At 37.4% G+C, this 16982-nt stretch overlaps 1 long non-coding RNA gene across 1 annotated transcript; it reads left to right on the top strand.

Moving 5' to 3' along the window:
* Nucleotides 1–9790: 9790 nt before the first annotated feature.
* LOC119512585 lies at nucleotides 9791–16259 on the top strand. Its single transcript, XR_005212409.1, has 3 exons — nucleotides 9791–9836; nucleotides 10854–10911; nucleotides 16143–16259. It is a non-coding gene; the product is annotated as an uncharacterized LOC119512585 (long non-coding RNA).
* Nucleotides 16260–16982: the final 723 nt, after the last annotated feature.

The raw sequence follows: 16982 nt of genomic DNA, 5'->3' as shown, positions 1-16982 counted from the left end.
TAACTGAAGTTTCCTGCCAACAGCCACACAAGCGATCTTGGGAGCAGATCCTCCAGCCCCAGCAGAAAGTAACCCCAGCTGACAGTTTGACTGAAATCCCCAGAGAGATCTTAAGCCAGAAATATTCACTTAAGACACTCCCAGAATCCTGACCCTCACAAACTGTGTGAGAGAAAAAATGTTTGTTGTTTGAAGCAGTTATGTTTGGGGGTAATTTTTTACATAGCAACAGGTAAGTGATACAACTTGCAAAGAAAAGAACAAGGCTTGACATTTCATACAAATCAGGATCAGTGAATTGGCTGTGCATAATTAAAGGGCTTGAGACTCAAAAACAAGTTATTTTTGGTCTAAAAGGAACTCCATTGTTCATCTGTGCCTAAGGGTAGTTGAACTACACGATTAATCTCTGGCAATATCTCCTCTGGAAAGCTCTCTCTGAAGGACTTCGAAAACCTCCTGTTCTCTGTGGTCCCACTTTATCTTGGTTATATAACAGTTGTTCCTATCTATCTTCATTTCTACACTGATTGCTCATGTGTAGGGAATGTGTTTTTTATCCCTGTAAAATCAAAACTCCTAACAGTTCCTGGTGGGAAGTAATTACTTAATATGCATTTGTCAAATAGATGTCTAAATTATCATATTGTAGGTCCCATGAGATCCAAGCAAGAGATATTTTCAAAGTAGAAGAAATGTGCAGTCAGAAACACATATTAGAGCAAGGGGAAGTGGACAGTTTTAAGGGTTATTTTTCAGACCCAGTGTCTTTAAGAGTCTCAGCTTCCAGTTTACATGTCTCCTTGCCCTGAACAGTCTGGAATGAGCGCTGATTATTTCCTGCTTTTCTCTGCCTCCAACTCTTCCTCCCTTGATATACTTCCTTAGTTCTAACCATGTGATTCAAAAATTCATTTAGAGAAGCCCCTTATGCCAGTCCACATTTTGTAAGGAAATATTTTAGAAGAATCTATATATTCATCCCCAGCTGGACTACTCAACAGTGTTGTTGTGAACCACTGACAAATCCTTTCTGCGTCTTACCCTGGAATAGTAAATACATATCTGTTGTCAGGCACCTTGGGTTAGGGGATGTTTTAGCAACTGCACCAGGAAATCAAACCATCAAAATTATCCTTCACATTTGCCAAAGATATGGACAACTCCTTGGTTTCATAGTCTAATGGAAAAGCAGATAAAAAGATAGAAACTTCAAAATAGATTGAATATTTATTTTATGTATATAGAAGAAATAAGATCTGCTAAACTCTAGGTTATCGTTTTTATAGGTTATTCTTCCTATGTAAATAAGTCGTTATCTGGCTAAGTATTTCAGATTGGGTCATCACTGATGATTTACAAAGCTGGGTCTTAATATCTATTTCATGTAATAATTGCTTAAATACTTGGAATTATAATCTACCATCTACTTCACCTGGAGAATTTCATATTTCCTAACTTAAATGTGGAGATAAAGCCTATGTACCAGTTAATGACTGATCTGTCTGTTGGAAGCAAAAATTCCACCAGTGATTTATTTCATTAATTCACTAAACCTTTCAGCTGCAATAGCCTTCAGTCCCAAGCAGCTAATATTGCAATAAGGATTTCTGAAAGAAGATAATGTTGGAAGCCTCTAGCCATATTTGCAAGTAAGTCCATGTTATTATGACACTCAAATGATTGATCAGTGGGAGCACAAGACATTGGTGACTTTTGCAGCATAGCTTCCAGACATAATTTTCAGATAGCATAAAGATTGATTAAGGAGAAGATTCCTCCAGTCCTATAGTTTAAAAAGACTGTGAAGGGTGATGGTTTGCATACCACATAAATATTATTAACCTAAATTGACTCATCTAAGTAAGGTATCAAGTATCATCAAGTGTCAGGTTTTATTTTTCTACTGTTTGAAATGACTATAACAAACATTTGGAGAATAGGTCACTTATTTTGAAAGAATAATGGAAGACAGAAAGTTACATAGAAATTATTTCAAGTTCTTCAGCTCATTGGCTAAATATGTATAAAATTCCTCCTTAATAAACAGAATGTGAAATCAAAATCTAGACATTAGTTAAAGGTAGAAAAGATGGCTTTTTAAAGAAAAATACACATAAGCTTGCATTTGTCACACTCTTCTTGCTTTAAATAATGAATCAGATATGTACATTACTTCTAAATTAAAAGTTACAATTATATCTGAATCACCTGCTGGCTGGCTGGTTTTCCTTCCTTCCCTCCTTCTTTCCTTTCTTTCAGGTTATGGTGACAAACACTTTTTCCCTTAGTTTAACACAAACAAGCCTGGAGACTAAAGTTAAGTGGAGGCCTGTTTCCCTCGGATTTAGTGTCTTAGCCACAATGTGTGTGTGGTTCTGCATGTATGTTTTTATGCTCATTTCTCATATAAAAGTATGAAATTTATTCATTGTAACACTTCTATTCCATTGAGAATGGATCCTTAGGTATTGAAAAAAAATGAGGTCATCTTGATGCTAATGACTTGCAAATTCATTTGTGGTCCAAAGCTGTCTTCCGAATTTCATATGAATAACAACCTGCTTGGTCAAGTAGATGGTCAAAGACTTCAAATTCAACATATCCAAAGTAAAACACAGGTCTCCCTGCCCACTTCTCACTGTCTCTAATCAAAACTACTCCTGTTTCTCACCTAGACAACTGTTTATGACCCTCAAAGTGTTTCCTCTGCATAAATCATTTGCTCATTTCCTGCTGTCTGAGCTACCTTTTAAAGACCAAATTTGACCACACTAGGGTTCTGAGAATCATCACTCAAGTTTGAAACCTGTTTCTTGATTATTCTTGGGCTCTTTTACTAAAAAACACAAATACGTATGTTCAGGAAAGCAAGCTCACATTTTTTCTTCCATTGGCTGAAAAAGGGGAGCTGGTGGGGATGGGAAGGACTCTGATCCTAGTTGAAGCCAGGGGTCACAGTCTCCATCTTCTGGCAGAGGCTGATAGATCTAATGAAACATAATGAGGTTAAGAGCTACTTTTAGCAGGTTGAGAATGGTTCCTAAGACATGGGGTTATCTTCTTCTGATCAGAGAAAAGTGGTCCTTGCCATAAACTGGCCTCAGTGATATAGCAGAGAATAGGGGGGCGTAATCAAAAAGGAACAAGGTTCTCCATAGAGGACAAGGTGTTTTCTCTGAAGATGAGGTTAATTTGCTATAGTCAAAGTTCAAGAAGTTTTCCATGGATATTCCCATGTTGTTGATGTTCATCTTTATTATGAAGAATTATTCAGAATTCTCATTTTCTTAGTGTTATGCCTAGAGGCTTCTATTAATTAGAAATAGTTCAGGGATCTTTTTAAGGTGTCTCTGTAACTGATGTAAACAAGTCCAGGAAAGCCAGTACTGGGCTTTCCTTCACTGATCACATCATACCCAATGACTTCAAATTGCTCCTAGGACTCGGAAAGAAATTCTTACCAGGGGCTGCAATGCCCCTGGCCTTTTTAAGTTTCTAAGCAGTTTCATGCTTTTTCTAGCCTCAAGGTCTTTGCAATTCTTTGACTGTGGTATTCCCCTTCTGCTTTCACCTACTTAGTCCAGCTTTCAGTTCTCAGATTTAATATAATTTTCCCATGTTATATGTGTTGGAGTACTTGTCTACTGCTAAGCATTTACTGCTACATTTTTACATGTGATTATTTAATTACTGTCCATGTCTACCATTGGAATGTAAATTTTATGAGGGCAGGGGCCATGTATGCTATGCTCACATAGTGCCTGGTACAAGGTAGTATTCAGTAATTATCTGTTAAACTGATAAATTTTAACAAAAGAATGAACAGTAATAATACTCTACACTTTTGGATCCTATAAATCTTTATACATACCCATCAAATGCAAACATGTAATACTGTATTCAAAGCAAAGGCAATTAGATCTTGTTATTTACCAGTTTAAAAATAAAACTCATTTAGAATATAAAAGTTAATGAGATGGAATTACCAGAATTGTCCAAATAATTGAGTGCCCTAACATTCACTTTAAACTGTAACTTTAATAATATGACTCTTCTCAAGTCTGGAAATGAGGTAAGTTGTAAGAATGAAATATTCCTAACACAGCAACCAACCAGTCACAAATGTCAGTGTTATCAGTGTCTCTATTTCACAGGTTTCACCAAGGACTCAAGCAAGTGAGGACAGACCATTTTAAGTGCATTGATAGATGACTCCAGTCAGGACTCATCTTTACACTAAAATATTACAAAGAAAAATATGTCTAAAAGATGTATAGATCTATGTTATAGGGACATATATACTATGCATAATACAGTTTCTGCATCAGCTAAAACAAAGAACCTGTGTCTTTATAAAAGACAGTCTGAGAGGCGGGGCAAGATGGCAGACTGGTGAGCTGTATGTTTTAGTTACTCCTCCAGGAAAGTAGGTAAAAAGCCAGGAACTGCGTGGACTGGACACCACAGAGCAATCTGTCTTTGGGCATACTTCATACAACACTCATGAAAACGTGGAACTGCTGAGATCAGCGAAATCTGTAAGTTTTTGCGGCCAGGGGACCCGCGCCCCTCCCTGCCAGGCTCAGTCCCGGGGGAGGAGGGGCTGTCAGCTCCAGGAAGGAGAAGGGAGAATTGCAGTGGCTGCTCTCATCGGAAACTCATTCTACTGATTCAAACTCCAACCATAGATAGACTGAGGCCAGACACCAGAGACTCTGAGAGCAGCCAGCCCAGCAGAGAGGAGACGGGCATAGAAGGAAAACAACACGAGAAGCTCCAAAGTAAAAGCAGAGGATTTTTGGAGTTCTGGTGAACACAGAAAGGGGAAGGGCGGAGATCAGGCCTTGAGGCGCATATGCAAATCCCGAAGCAAGGCTGATCTCTCTGCCCAGGGCACCTTTCCTTAATGGCCCTGGTTGCTTTGTCTATTAGCATTTCAATAACCCATTAGATCTCTGAGGAGGGCCGTTTTTTTTTTTTTTTTTTTTTTTTAAATCCTTTTTGCTTTTTCTAAAACAATTACTCTAAGAAGCTCAATACAGAAAGCTTCAAAGAATTGAAATTTGGGCACGTCAAGTCAAGAGCAGAACTAAGAGAGCTCTGAGACAAAAGGCAATAATCCAGTGGCTGAGAAAATTCACTAAACAACACAACTTCCCAAGAAAAGGGGGGTGTCCGCTCACAGCCACCATCCTGGTGGACAGGAAACACTCCTGCCCATCGCCAGCCCCATAGCCCAGAGCTGCCCCAGACAACCCAGTGTGACGGAAGTGCTTCAAATAACAGGCACACACCACAAAACTGGGCGTGGACATTAGCCTTCCCTGCAACCTCAGCTGAATGTCCCAGAGCTGGGAAGGGGGAGCAGTGTGAATTAACAGAGCCCCATTCAGCCATCATTTGAGCAGACTGGGAGCCTCCCAACACAGCCCAGCAGCCCAGAACTGCCCTGGGGGGACGGCACTCACCTGTGACATAGCACAGTCATCCCTCAACAGAGGACCCGGGGTGCACAGCCTGGAAGAGGGGCCCACTTGCAAGTCTCAGGAGCCATACGCCAATACCAAAGACTTGTGGGTCAGTGGCAGAGACAAACTGTGGCAGGACTGAACTGAAGGATTAGACTATTGCAGTAGCTTTAAAACTCTAGGATCATCAGGGAGATTTGATTGTTAGGGCCACCCCCCCTCCCCGACTGCCCAGAAACACGCCCCACATACAGGGCAGGCAACACCAACTACACACGCAAGCTTGGGACACCAATTGGGCCCCACAAGACTCACTCCCCCACTCACCAAAAAGGCTAAGCAGGGGAGATCTGGCTTGTGGAGAACAGGTGGCTCGTGGACGCCACCTGCTGGTTAGTTAGAGAAAGTGTACTCCACGAAGCTGTAGATCTGATAAATTAGAGATAAGGACTTCAACTGGTCTACAAACCCTAAAAGAACCCTATCAAGGACAGCAAATGCCACGAGGCCAAAAACAACAGAAAATTATAAAGCATATGAAAAAACCAGACGATATGGATAACCCAAGCCCAAGCACCCAAATCAAAAGACCAGAAGAGACACACCTAGAGCAGCTACTCAAAGATCTAAAGATGAACAATGAGACCCTAGTACGGGATATGAAGGAAATCAAGAAGACCCTAGAAGAGCATAAAGAAGACATTGCAAGACTAAATAAAAAAATGGATGATCTTATGGAAATTAAAGAAACTGTTGACCAAATTAAAAAGATTCTGGACACTCATAGTACAAGACTAGAGGAAGTTGAACAACGAATCAGTGACCTGGAAGATGACAGAATGGAAAATGAAAGCATAAAAGAAAGAATGGGGAAAAAAATTGAAAAACTCGAAATGGACCTCAGGGATATGATAGATAATATGAAACGTCCGAATATAAGACTCATTGGTGTCCCAGAAGGGGAAGAAAAGGGTAAAGGTCTAGGAAGAGTATTCAAAGAAATTGTTGGGGAAAACTTCCCAAATCTTCTTAACAACATAAATACACAAATCATAAATGCTCAGCGAACTCCAAATAGAATAAATCCAAATAAACCCACTCCGAGACATATTCTGATCACACTGTCAAACATAGAAGAGAAGGAGCAAGTTCTGAAAGCAGCAAGAGGAAAGCAATTCACCACATACAAAGGAAACAGCATAAGACTAAGTAGTGACTACTCAGCAGCCACCATGGAGGCGAGAAGGCAATGGCACGATATATTTAAAATTCTGAGAGAGAGGAATTTCCAGCCAAGAATACTTTATCCAGCAAAGCTCTCCTTCAAATTTGAGGGAGAGCTTAAATTTTTCACAGACAAAGAAATGCTGAGAGAATTTGCTAACAAGAGACCTGCCCTACTGGAGATACTAAAGGGAGCCCTACAGACAGAGAAACAAAGACAGGACAGAGAGACTTGGAGAAAGGTTCAGTACTAAAGAGATTCGGTATGGGTACAATAAAGGATATTAATAGAGAGAGGGAAAAATATGGCAAACATAATCCAAAGGATAAGATGGCCGATTCAAGAAATGCCTTCACGGTTTTAACGTTGAATGTAAATGGATTAAACTCCCCAATTAAAAGATATAGATTCGCAGAATGGATCAAAAAAAATGAACCATCAATATGTTGCATACAAGAGACTCATCTTAGACACAGGGACACAAAGAAATTGAAAGTGAAAGGATGGAAAAAAATATTTCATGCAAGCTACAGCCAAAAGAAAGCAGGTGTAGCAATATTAATCTCAGATAAAATAGACTTCAAATGCAGGGATGTTTTGAGAGACAAAGAAGGCCACTACATACTAATAAAAGGGGCAATTCAGCAAGAAGAAATAACAATCGTAAATGTCTATGCACCCAATCAAGGTGCCACAAAATACATGAGAGAAACATTGGCAAAACTAAAGGAAGCAATTGATGTTTCCACAATAATTGTGGGAGACTTCAACACATCACTCTCTCCTATAGATAGATCAACCAGACAGAAGACCAATAAGGAAATTGAAAACCTAAACAATCTGATAAATGAATTAGATTTAACAGACATCTACAGGACATTACATCCCAAATCACCAGGATACACATACTTTTCTAGTGCTCACGGAACTTTCTCCAGAATAGATCATATGCTGGGACATAAAACAAGCCTCAATAAATTTAAAAAGATTGAAAAGACAGTCTGAACACTATGCTGTCTCTCCTCCAATGAGGGAAAATCAAGTATATATATATATGGTATTTGCCAAGCTAATCCATCTGGACTATTTCATTTCATGACAGCAGAAGCCAAAGGGATTTTGCCAAATAACTTGTTTTTCCCTGCTCTGCTCTTTTGTGTTAAGCAGGGTTCCTTTCACAGTATGACTGAAGCCTATTTCAGTACATAGCCAAATGCTTAAATGTATTCCAAGGTAAACTTTAGTGTCAAAGAAAGCCATTGTCCAGTGCAAAATCAATGGCTTAGTCCATTTAAAGACATATTTTAAACTTGAGTATGTTAGATGACAAATCTAATGAGAACATGTAACAACTATTACTCTGTTGGACATAATTTCAATCACCAAGGTCAAACATCATTAATTTTGATTATCTGGGGATTTGGAAATTCATTTTTATGAAATATTGTATTGTGGAACATTGGGAGAGTTTTTCATTTGCTTCCCATAATTAGCATCAGGGATAAGAGAAAAGAATTTCAGTTTACTAGATTTAGAAAATAAAAAAGCTAAGGCACAACCTGTGCCAAGAAACTGAACTCTGAAAAGATATAAAATGACCTTGAAGAAGAAATCTAGTTCTATACAGAGATGAGGAAGCTATTTGGTGATAGCATAGTATGAGAGAAAACACTTAGATTCAAAGATAAACAAAATCTAGGAGGGTGCTTGTCCTTTGGCAAGTGCTCAATAATTGTTAGTGGAATAATCATTGTGTATGTTATAATATTGTATCTTTTAATGTTGAAATGATTTTAATGCCGCCTCGTCTATAGTTTAGCAAGGTTTGCTTTTCCAAGGCAAAATTATTTCTTATAAATATTATTATTAATATAATTTATGACATATCATACCATTTTAGAATTTGACCAGAATACTTCTATCTGGAATATCATGATAATTTGGCACCATTTAAAGATGTAGATTTTTAAGTTTATAGAGTATTCAAATCTATTGGTCTTTTTCTCTCTTTCTCTCTTACTCTTTCCTATGCACTTAGGAAGTAATAGCAGTCAATTTATTTTTAGGGAAAGCTATAAATTGTAAAACCATTCCTGTTCACTTCTTTTCTTATTACTAAACTAGACCCTGTTTGTTACACCTTAGCAGGGAAGAATGTTTTATTATGACTAAGTGGGGTGTGAAAAAAATATAGATTTTATTTTTAAACTCCTACCCTCCATTTCAGAAAGGTAAAGAGGTTGACATCTATGCAAAATGTATTCCTTCATTGCTGGTACCACCACTCCCCATTACAAATTGAGGTTTACCCAGGTTCTACTATAAATTTCCTCCAGTGTTTGTAAGTCAGCTATAAAACAGGCTCTGAGACAGAAACTCAACACATGGGCATAAAACTTCAGAGTGCTTTATTTATTTATTTATTTTAACTCAAATTTAGTTTAAATTGGTTGAGCTATTTCTAAGTGACAGGAGAACAGTAAAAAAATAAATGTGAGACTGTCACATGTCTTTTTTGCATTTCTATAACCAGGAAGCTAATTTATTCTCTAAAAAAATTTTTTTTAGATTGTTTGTTGGAGTCACAATTTTACTGTTTGAGGCAGAGATATTAAAAATTGTTGAATAGGCAAGAAACTAATAGTTGAACACATTTAGATGAAAAATGAGAATTCCTAGTAGCTCCCTGTTGGCATTTATTTTTAAGATTAACAATTCCCTATGAAATCACTGTTGATAAATCAGGTAGATAAATCATTTTTCTATTAAAATAACATTGTATGCATAAATTTTGTAATAAATCGAGAAATACAAAATGTTCATTTACCTATGTTTTAAGGTTTTTTTTTTTAATTAAGGTGATTTAAAGATCAATTTAATATTTACTAAGGGTACTCAACCTATGAACCTATGTAATCCAGCAGCAATTTCAATATAATGATTCTCCAGACATAAATAATGTATATAGTAATACGCATTTATATGTCTCTGTTTTTCCAGCATTCCATCTCTATTGCAGTTATCAACTTGGAGAGAATAATCCTATAAATTATAAGAGTAAAAATGAAAATTATACTTCAATTTCTTTTTCATCATCAAGTTATATAACAATATGTCATTCAGGCTCTTCCAGGCCCAAGGTTAGTAGTGCACATCTTTTCATTTCTTTTTCTAGCAGTTGGAGACAAATTAATTGTGCTACTCACTTCTGTCCATCCAGTACTACAGGGTTATGATCATAGTCATTTCCTATGGAACACACATGAGCTAAAGGACTCACATGAGAGTCAAATTCATCAGTTTGATCTCTTCAGCCCTGCATTTACTAACTAGAGTCCCAGTAGTCACCAACCTCAACACTGTTCAAGTCTGGGGTTGAAAGCCTGCTTGAGAGGCATGGAATAAAAGCCTGATAAATACCACCCACATGGCAGAACTTTCCCTGGGTCCCTGTGCATCCGCACCCTTGCTCCTTCTTCTTTCCCTATACTTACTGCATTATCAGACTATGTCTGGTTAGCTGCTCCCTGATCTTGGACACAGACTGTAATAGTATTTATTTTGGCTTCGATGACCTATGCTTTTGATCCTTGCTTCTAGTACACTGGGTACAATATCTGCTCTCAGACTCACAGTCAGTCGAGTTTCACCTCACTTTCTTTTTGCCTTGCATTCCTCTCTCCTTTGATTTGGCATCTTAGACTTTGACACACATCTGTATCGTATCTGACCCAAACAGACTTCCAAATCTCCTTCTCACTACAACCATGTGTGGGTCTATCCCTGTGAAGGCAATATGTTGAGAGGAAGCAGAAGAAACATATTTACACTGGTGTTTCAAGTTCTGTGTGTGTGCAATTATAGAACCAAAGGCCTTTGCTAGCCTTGAGGAATACTTTATATAGGATTTTTCATCTTTGTTTTTGAGTTAAGATGGACTGTGATTATCCTTTTTCCATAGTGTCCTTGTCTGATTTTGTAAGCAAGATAAGTTGTAAGACAGGTTGAGCACTTTTCTCTGAAAGATTTTATATAAGACTGACATTAATTCATTCGTAAATATTTAGTAGGATTTTCTTGTGAAACCGTCTGCTTTGGAGTGTTCTTTGTGGAAAAACTTGTCTGGCTGATTAACTGGTTTCTTTGTTTTTATTAAGGATTTAATGTCTTCAATGGTTATGGGAGAATTAAGATTTTCTACTTCTGTTGAATTTGGTAAGTGATTTTTTTGGAGAGAATTTCAAATGAGATTAATTAATTTTCTGTAAAGAAAATATCCCATTGGGTATCACACTTTGAACTAACAAATATGACCAATTAAAATCTGAGACACTATTCTCAATGTCAAATAGGAACCATTATCCTAAGTTGGCAATTTATATTATCTAAAGCTATTTGTAAGCAAAAAGAAGTAGAAGGTATAGACCTAAATTAGTTATGCAGAGGGTATGCAGCTATGTAGACCTAGGCTATATTTTGGAGCTCAGTTGTACAATTTATCACAATCCACATACTTGAGATATTTGAGACATTTTACAATAAATCAGATGTGATTATGCATTTAAAGTTCTTAATAACGGCAAATGTATCCATTGTCGAATATTTGAATCATCCACAGGTGCTTTTTATAAAATACTGATGAACAGCCTGGACAAATTAAATGAGGAGCCTGGGGGATGAGGATTGATATAGGTGTTTTGTAAAAAGCTCTCAGGCTGTATTAAGGTAAAGCCCAGGTTGAGAACCACAGATGTAGAAATACTGATAAAATAATTCTTATCAAAACAAAAGCATGGTTTTGAAGTACAACATATTTGTTACTGGACAATGACAAATTCAACGTAAATTATGGGGTTAAAGTACTATTTTTTTGTTTCATTTATACTTCTACTGAACAACTACTATTATCTGAAACTCTTCAGATGAGTGGGGATAAAGTGGTGAACCAAGAGTCTAACTTCCTGGTCTCTTGCAATTTATATTTGGATTGTGGCAGAAGAGGAGTAACAAGCATATGAGCAAGAAAATTCAGCTACTGATAAATGCTGTGAGAATGATATGTGGAGAAGGTTAGGTGAGGGATAGCTTACGTAGACGGATGATCAGGGAAGTCCTCTTTGGATGCTAAGAATTCATGTTTGAGGAATAGAAAGGAGAAGGGTATGATGGGATTGTAACAAGGGAGGATGGTGTGATGTGGATCTGGAATGGTAGGCAGAAACCATCTCATAACTCACCTTACAGTTCAAGTCAATGGGTTTAGATTTCATTGGGGGATTCTAATTCAGGGAAGTAAATAATTTGATTTACACTAAAATAATGGGGCCATTCTGGGCATAATGCACAGAATAAATTGAAGAGGAATCAGAAAGGAGTCAAGAAGACTAGTTGAGAAGGTATTTCATGTGTGCACAGAATAAGTAGTTTTGACTTGTTTTAGGGTGAAAGCATCAGTGAAGGAAAGAGGTGGATGGATATGTAATATAGTTTGGAGTGTGAACTGACAGGACTTGCTGAAAAATTACACATAGGGGATGGGAGAAGGAAACAAATAAAAAATGACCCCTGTGTTTTTGGCTTAAGGGAAAAGTATAGGGAATGGACCCATTTAATAAAATGGTGAAAAACCACAGGGGAGGAGAATTAGGTGAAGATGTCAGAATCGAGACTGGAGTTTTGTTTTGCCTGTTTTCAGTTTGAGGTGCCTATTAGAAATAAAAGCAGAGCTGTCAAGTGGACATTGAACATATAACCCTGGAGCCCAAATAGTGGACAGCATGCTGGAAGTATAAGTTTTTAAGTCAACTATGTTGTGACAATTGAGGCAGACTGCCACTGAGTAAAGGATGAGGGAACTCTGAGTCATAGGATCTGTAAAGGCAGGGCTGCTACTGCCAAGAGAATAAAAAGCTATGGAAAATCAGACAGCAAATCAGTCCTTAAGAAGATTCTGGGTTTACACAGAAATTGGAAGTCAAGAACAGATACACAGAGAGAGACTAAGCAGTTTGAAGAAGGGAAAAGATTAGGCGAAACACTGAGCCATAATTCAGCAAACAGAAAGATGGTGAGCATGGGGTGACTCTTTCTTTCTCTTTTTGATAGTGCTGGAGTCAGTTATTGAGTATTGCAAATCCATGGCTCAAAAGTAAAAAAGGGGAGCTGACCGGGGAGTGTTAAGTAAATTAATCTAGCCAGAAATAAGGCTAGACAATGACAAGAGATTTGGGGACCTAAAAGAGGTGGGGTGATCAGATGTTTCAGATAAATATTTAACTTTCCACTTCACATAATTCTGTAGATTTAGTTAAATCCAGGAACATACTGGGTTTTGCTGACCAATCAGAAAAGTTCTTTCTTTGGAGGAAAAGTACTCACTAAATCTGGAAACACACACACATACTCACACATATGCCTATCAGCAAATGTAGTGATCCTAGAAATAAACAGTGCAATAAAGAACAAGAGAATTAAAGTAAAATTAAATTTTCTGCTCAATTTGAACTCACTGGCATGTAAAGTCTACTATATTTTCCCCAAGCTATGTTTCTATGTTGCTACAGTGAATAAAAAAGATTAATTATATTCTAGATTATGTTTTTGATAGTAAACAGAACAAAATGTTTTATAAAAAATAAATATTAAGGGATATCCTTTGAAACTAAGATTTTGTGTTGTTTCTGGCATGATTTCTTTATATAATAAAGAAGCTATCTGTAGACATCCGATCTGTCCTATATTTATCTTAACAAAGAAATGTTGCAAGCTCGTTTTTGCACGTGCAGTATTTTTGTATTATTTTGATTCTTTTGCAAATTGCATGACATTCGCTACATCATCAGAAAATATTTAAAGTGGAAAAAATTACTAAATTTCATGTAGGTGAATGACTGTAGTTTTAAGGAAATGTTGGTGCTTCCATATCAGACCAGTTTTGAGGATAAAAACTTGTTTGTTGCTTTTGTTTGCTTGTTAATTTCAGAAGATACCAAGTAAGTATTCAGTTAGTATTCATGTATTGCATGCACAGATAAATAAGTCAACTTACATTAGAAAAGTAAAAATATTAGTGTAATTTAAAGTCATTTATTCAAAGGATAGATTATCTAGTTGGAAAATAGATATGCTATTTGTTTCTCAGCTATTTCACATTGACATTGCCATTATATGCAAGGAAGAAGAAAGTGAGAAATGAACCTTTTAATACTCAACTGTTCTTCTATCTCAGTAAAGGTGAGAGCCAAAAGAGAACTTATTAGAAACTTCTCATTCTAGATTAGAGTTATGGTAGGTTTCTGTTCCAACCCAGCTCAGTCCCAAGACCGAAGAACACACCAGGCAGGGAGTTAGACATGAGTTTGACGGGACTTATGGACAGGAGATGGTTCCATGGTGGTGGCCGGCCGGGAACAATGGAAGTTAGTGCTCCACAAAGAGCAGGGGGGACCAGGGAGTTAATTTATAAGGGTTAGGACAAAGGTATTTCATAGCGTGTGAGAATGGTTTCTGCAGGGTCTTGTGACATGAGGGTGTGGAGATTTGTTATCAACAGTGATCAGGGGAGGGGAATTTGAATGCTTTGTTTATGATACTATTTGTACATTCTCCTCTCCCCCCACCTGCGGAGGTCTGAGGACCTTTGACGTCATCAGTTATTGTGGCTACATGCAATAACTCACTTTCACTATGGAGGGAATGGGCTCGGCTCTGGATCCCACAGTTTCTCTTAGCCTTTATCATTGCCAGTGGTCTAAGGATTCTCATATCCAGGATCTCCTATATCCTACTTACTAACATAATTTGAATCTGGTTCTATTGGCAAATGATGTGGAAATAATCTGTCTATTTCATCATTGCCTGGGTGAGATATAAAGTGAAATGTAACTGTTGCATCATCTGGTAAAAAAATTTTTTTTAAAAAGCTGAGTAGTAAGCAGTGTGCTGGATGATGAGTACCAGATAACCACATGGTAATTGCTGGTTCAGGCTATGACTGGAGGTGTTATAGAAGGCTGATGAAGAAGGAATAAACTGAGCCGAATCCAGTGCCTACTCCACCTCCTCCACCATCCCAGCCTCCCTTGTTCATTCAAGTGCTGCCTTCCTCTAGTAAGTTTTATAAAGTAGGGATTTTCCATAGGCCCATTTGAGTAAGTTCAGGTTGCATGGCTTGCCTCTTGTCTCCTTCCTCTAAGCCTTGGACCCCCAACTCTACTGCTGTCCCACCCAGGAATGTGAGAATAATTGTCCTTCCAAGTGCAATGCTGCCAGTGCCACAGAGGCTTGAGTGGAGAGGGTGAGGTGTAGAAGTTCCTAGTTCTTTTTACAACTCCATTTATAAACTCTCCATGATACTGTTAACACAATGCCAGTGTAGTAGAAAGCTTTCACTGATGATCTGGGGGTGAATGGGCCCTGGTAAACAGAGCCAAAACAAGCAAACAAACCAAAAATGAAATTTAAAATTTAATATTACATTTCAGTCACCTCTTGCACCATCACCACCTATGAGAAATGGATGACTGGTAGACTATATTCTAGAATTTTAAGACATTGCTATTTGATTGGATAGCTTCTGTTTCTGAAATTTTTATAAATCTCTTCTTCTGGTTGCCTGGACCCTCATAGTTTGTGGGAAAATGAAAAATTTCTTTTTTTTTATTGTGCATAATAATTCAGTGTTTTCTCTCTCTCTTACTCTATTCATTTATGTTCAAGAGGGATAATTTTTGTCCCCTCAAAATTTTTATCAAGGTATTTTACTAAATGTTCAATCTAAATGTTGTCACTTCCTTGAAGGTGGAAGATGCTATAGATTATGATCAGGATTTTTGTTTCTAAATAACTACAAATTTTTTCTCTCATATATATATGGGAGAAAAAAGGAGGAAGTCCTTTTTTCTGTATAAGGAGGGAGTCTTCATTATCCAAGTACAGGAAAATGCTCGAGTATTTGGGGGACCAGGGTCAACTTTTGTGGAGGATGATTCTTTTTTATTGTGCCTTCCACATATGCAGCAGCTTTCACCCAACATAAAAATCAGTGTTTGCTCCCTGAAATCGGTGGCTGAGGAAGTCTAATTTCTCCTACTATAGGCTTTTTATGTTACACTGTCATGACAATATACTAATTTCACAAGGCTTTAGAAAGAGGGCATATTAACTTTAGAATAATTTTAGAGACTTCAAAGTTAATGAATATGCATTAAGCCTATTGTATAAAATGATTTCATTAAATATTTATCCAGGGACAAAAAAGAACACAGATATTAAGAAAATGAGGAAAGAAAGGAGGAAGTAAGGAGTATTTATACCTATTTAGATATTTTGGCTAACATATCTCCAAAATATTATGGATTATATTTTTCTTTCAATAAAGATATTTGAGCTGTGTGTAATAGATATTATTAGTCACCTTCCCAAGAACAATTACTTCCTTCCAACAGAAACCCAATTTTGAAGTGTCCAGTTCCATACAACATGCCATGATCAGGCTGTTTCTCTTAACCTTGGATAGTCAATGTCCAGGTTCCCTTTCCACTATCAGCAGCCAAGTGAGCCAGCCTCTCCAGTGGGATGTTGTGCAAACTCCTGGGATGGGGGATTTCTCTGAGTCCACTGGCACTCCTGAAGAAGAGACTGGTATGATAGGTAAGTGCCTGCCTTCAATTTCTTATTGCTTTGATTAAGGAAATACTGTCTTGAGATGGGGTAGCCATCTTACACCCCCGAGGTAAACAATAATTCACAAGTGGACAAAAGTCCAAAGGAGCAGAAAGTTAGAAGCTTGAGAACTAAACCAATGCTTACTGTTTTCTGTCTCAAGATCTTGTTATGAGTATGGCACTATTTAAGCACTGAGAGTTGAATATTCAATTAATGCAGCCAGATGAATGCTTTGAGGATACCTACAGATCTCTTTGATTCCAAAATTCTACCCTGTTCCTTTTGAGTAAAGTTGACGGAAAAATAAAGTCATCCTTATACTTCTATTTGCTTTTCTTTGATTTATAAAATCCAGTGAAGCCCTGGCTCAATTTCAGTTTCTGGTATGATGATATGTGGTTCAGTTTCACTACACATAGCTAGTTCTCCATGGACTATTAGCCAGCATCTAGAATTGGTTTATTTATTAAGAGAAATAGTTACGCCAGTATCTTTTATTAGAAGCAATAGTAGTATTTTTATTCCTCTGAAAAATACTGAGCATCACTTTCCTTCACTTGTATCACAGTTTTATCACAGTTGTATCACAAACAAACTCACGTATGTTTACAGTTATATAT

Source organism: Choloepus didactylus, chromosome 17, assembly GCF_015220235.1.
Source record: "Choloepus didactylus isolate mChoDid1 chromosome 17, mChoDid1.pri, whole genome shotgun sequence".
In the NCBI taxonomy this organism is placed as follows: Eukaryota; Metazoa; Chordata; class Mammalia; order Pilosa; family Megalonychidae; genus Choloepus; species Choloepus didactylus.
This window is presented reverse-complemented; position numbering and strand designations above follow the sequence as displayed.